This window comes from Sceloporus undulatus, chromosome 9, assembly GCF_019175285.1.
Source record: "Sceloporus undulatus isolate JIND9_A2432 ecotype Alabama chromosome 9, SceUnd_v1.1, whole genome shotgun sequence".
Taxonomy (NCBI): Eukaryota; Metazoa; Chordata; class Lepidosauria; order Squamata; family Phrynosomatidae; genus Sceloporus; species Sceloporus undulatus.
Window position 1 is genome coordinate 8,883,408 of NC_056530.1, and position 4,518 is coordinate 8,887,925.

The 4,518-nt window shown below is 45.4% G+C and overlaps 1 long non-coding RNA gene across 1 annotated transcript; it reads right to left on the minus strand.

Moving 5' to 3' along the window:
• Window positions 1-190: 190 nt before the first annotated feature.
• On the minus strand, window positions 191-4,489 carry LOC121915925. The gene is made up of 2 exons (XR_006100761.1): window positions 4,005-4,489; window positions 191-1,188 (listed from the first exon to the last, which is right to left on the minus strand). It is a non-coding gene; the product is annotated as an uncharacterized LOC121915925 (long non-coding RNA).
• Window positions 4,490-4,518: the final 29 nt, after the last annotated feature.

Sequence of the window (4,518 nt, forward strand, 5' to 3'; positions counted from 1 at the left end):
CTAAGCTTCTACAATAGCCAAGTGTAACAAACATGTAAAATTAATTTGTCAAAAATAAATTACAAAACAAACAGCAGGAAAGAAGACTGAAGTACAAATAAAACTATGTATTATACTATTAATAAAAGGGAAACAGGGTGAGGGTAGAAGAGAACTCAAGGTTGACAGATGACTAGAAGAGTCACATTGATTACTTTCCCCAAGTTTTAATGAAATGAAAAGTGTTTGGACACAGGGCATATTTCATAAGAATAGACTGTTTCTCCTATTTGCTTGAAACACAGCATACAATCTACACTGGCGAAAGGGAAGAGCCCCTATGTTTGTAGAAGACTGCTGTCGGCCTTTCAATTATCGACAGGCTGCAGTAAAAATAGTGCTGAATTCCCCATAGGGCATCTCGTATGTCAACATGGATGACATCTTCTCAGCAATGGGGCGAGGGAGATCAGGCGGGCCTCCCTTACAAGAAGGACTTCAGGCTTTTTAATCCAAGGCAGCTATCTCAGTGAGTTCCAAAAGGCAGCTTCTGAAAAGTCATTTTCTTGCATACGCGCCCCCCTTGATACAAGGAGTCCTATGAGTCCGGGAAGCAGGAGGAAAGCAAAATACACCTCCACTTGTGCCTCTAAAATACTGAAAATTATTTATAGTCACCTTTTAATTGTGTAATTGTAACATAATCACTTTTCTTTAGGATAGGGATAAACTAAATAGCTTAGTTTCATGAGCAGAAAAAATATATTCCTGGAAAAGGTGTTCCGCAGTGGCCTTGTAGCAATAAATCCATTATCTTTTTTAAAAAAGAATACCTGTAAAAATTAAATTATTCTGCCTTGAGGAGCTTCCACTCCACAACCCATTAAGAGGGCAAATAGTATAATTTAAACCTCCCACAATGGAAGTTCACAGAAAGTGAATTGCTTGGCAACATTCATGACTATAATGACATGCCAAGTCTCTTCAGAAACACAGTCCTTGCTCAGTTTATGACATTATTCCTTGTAATCTTACAGCTGCACATGAGCAGGCACTAGTTGCATCTTCTCAAAATACAACTCTAGAAAATAAATGCAAAAGAAAAACCTAAGAGTGACATGATTTCTCAAAGTACAATTATAATGGTATGATTTAAAAGACTCCAGCTGTCCAGCTGTTGCATCCAATGAAGAATCTCAGGAGGCATATCTGGGAAGACACAAAAAGCATTATTTGTAAACTGTGTGATCAGTCATATGCTGTTCTCTCTCTTCAACGCCTTTACATTTAACAAAGTGTGGGATACGCAATGGCTGTCTAGCCCAAGCTCACCCTGAACCCAGGTCGCTTCCGTTTTAATCTATCACTCCGTCCTCAGTACCACACTGGTTCTCAGTTGTGTCTTTTAGCAAAAAAACCAAGTCAACATATTGTATTACTAATATATGCACTTGTGTTTTTCAGTGTTACTGATACACATAAACAAGATTCAAACAGAAGAGCTCAGGATAAATTCCCCTGCCATCTGCACTAGTGTAAGATGTCCAAGATAATACTCCTTCCAGCCAGAAAGAAGGCAAAAGATTTGACTAGAAAGGAACAGTAACACATCTGTTATCTCTAATGAGCAGAGGACACTGGGTAGTGCGCTGTCCCTCCCTCTTGCTCCAACAGACAGGCTCCTTGCTGCCGCAAACTTCCATGTATAGTGACCCTACAGGATCTCCAAGTAACCCTACCGTCAACAGCCCTGCTTGGGTCCCAGACTCAGGGCCAGGGCTTCCTGACTGAGTCTATCCATCTGGAATGCTTTCCCACTGCCTTAGGAACCACAATACTTGGCCATAGGCAGCATGTCCTGATGCACTCCCCAATTCATCTGCAAAGGGTGCTACTGGAGAACTTGTGTCCTTTGGATGCTGTCTGGAAAGAAAACGTAGGTGTGAAAGAAGTCAGTATGTTTGAGGTAGGTTTTGACTGTCCAGCTTGTGTCACTTCTTTTCCAGCGGTCTGACTAGACTTGGGCAAAAACAGGGGAGGACTGACTGTTGTATGCCCTGTGGAACATGGAACTAACCTTGGGAATAAATGAAGGGTCTGGGATCAGAAAGACTGAGTTTATAAGAGACATTCAGAGCTCCACTCTGACAAGAAGGGACCCTAACATCAAGACCCTGCAGGCCAAGGTGATAGTTACAAGAGGGCTTTCCAGGTGAGAAGATTTACTGAAACCAAGTGTAGAGGCTCAAAGAAGAGCTTGGTTAATGCCTTCAGTGCTGTTTAGAGATCCCAGGAGGGGAACGTGTGAGCCACTGGCCATTTTAAGAGATGGAGTGGAGATGGAGTGGCAGGCAATGGTGGAGATTGCTGAAACTTGCCATCCTAGTGTGCTGGGACTGAGAACCTAGTTAGGTCCTCCTGGGGGACAGCTAGGATAGCCTCAACAGAGACTGAACAGGAGGAAAACATGGCAGAATGGGCTTGGATTAGATGGCCCTTGGGTATCTTCCAACTCTATGATTCTATGGCACACTACCTGACAAAGTCTTCCAGCTCTCAGTGTTCCCAGAACAGTGTTGATATCAATCTGGTTTGTTGAGTCCGACAGAAAATCTTCTTGCCTTTCCAAGGTGGGTGTTGGAGGCATAAAAACTCTAGGCTCAATCTTTCTATTTGTTCTTCCCCTCTCAATAAATTGAGATGTATTTGCAAAAGTGCTTTGAGTGTATATTCCTTAATGTCAGGGGCTTGGGCTTGATGGCCTTTATGGTCTCTTCCAACTCTATAATTCCTTGCATGAGAGACAGGGCTCTTGAAAGAGGCTGGTTTCACCCCATTCCCCATTAATCCGATCCATAAAGTGACTAGGAAAAAACACCTAATGAAAGGGCCTATGGTTGGTTTGCTTACAGACTTCCTCAGAACCCTAGGGAAGGGAAAGGTCTACTGGCTGTATAGGAAGGCTTTGGATATCCAAGGACCCCACTGCTTTGCTGAGAAGCAGACAGAAATCCTCTGGCTTAAAGAGCCTCACTATGGAAGACTCCTCTGGCCACTCTGCCGCCGTCCTTTAAGAGCTCATCCCTCCCTTTCTGCAAAAGACAGGCCATCGATGTCCATCTCCTCAGCAGAAGGGTGGCCATTCCAAAACAGAGGTGGATCTGGAATGGTGGCACTTGTGGGCCCTGGTGGCCTTGCACTTGTGGGAAGAAGGGAGAGAAGCCTTATAGCCTGCTTGCCTGTCCTCTAACATGGTGGATTTCCTTCCCTTCCCCAAGGTGTTGGAGACAGTCTACAATGGTAGCCTACATTGACGTCTCTTGCTGATTGGTTCAGTCCACTCCCTTCCCAGGAGGCTTCAGATCCAGGCAATCATACCTCCATAAAGGAGAGGCCTGCTGCACTGGGAGGGGGGACTGGGAAAGACCAGATGCCCAGTCTCACCCTTGCTGTTTTGGGTCCACTGGCACACTCCACCCCCCAAAGCAAGCCCAGGGTTGGCGGCACTAGCCTTCCTCCCTGAGGTGAAGCCCCTCAGGCAGTTTCCAGCCGTGGCAGTTCTTGGATTGTTCTGGTTTGAGGGAAGGAGCATGGAGTCCCCCAACAAACCCAAACTGCTTCCTTCGCTCTCCATAGTCTTGACTCCCTGAGGGGCGGAAGGGATTGTAGCTAGGAGAGACAGAGGGATCTTTCCTTTGCAGAGAGAAGGCACAAAATTAAAGAGAAAGTGGTGGTCTAGGAGTGACAGAAAGAGAGCTCTATTCAGCATCTTTGCGGAATGGAAGCAGGCCCTAGACTGGGAGATCCTGGGATGGCCCTCTCACACGAGGAAGGAGTCCGTCTTTCCCCATTAGTTCATGAGCCTGCCTGTCAGAGCGAACGGGAAGAACAGCCTGCCACAGGAAGTGTTCTGCCGACTACAGTGGAAAATTTATCCCCAGGACAAGAAGCCTGTACCAAAGTCACAGCTGAAGAAGCAGTGACTAAGTGGGGGAATGAATCTAAAAAATAAAGGAAGACATTACCAGCAATTACTCAGGATTCACTGCAGTAAATTTCAATTCTGTTATCTCAGAGTCTGGAGAGCTACTTCCACTTCTGTCACTGTATGTATCCCTATGAAAAAAAGATTTCTGCATTTCAGCTTCACCTCTGAATTCCAGTTAAAGGCAAAGCACCCACTACAGTTCATGAAAATCAAGATAATGAAAGCATTAATTGCAAATATAAGTCATTTTAATTAACTGATTACAGTGCGCCCTTGCCTTATGCGGGGGATCCGTTCCAGACCCCCCCGCGTAAGGCAAATAGCATGTATGCTTGAGCCCCATTGAAAATAATGGGGCTCGTGCATGACGCGTGGCATGGCGCACACCCCATTCCCGTCGTCCGGCTTTCAGCGTAAGCTGAAAGCCACATAAAAGATGTCCACATATGCCGGGGCACACTGTACAAATACAAGTCATTTACATGGGCTCATTCCAACCTGGAAGGGGTCCTGGGCGAAATGTGCTCCTCAGTTTACCTAGCAGGTGCTGA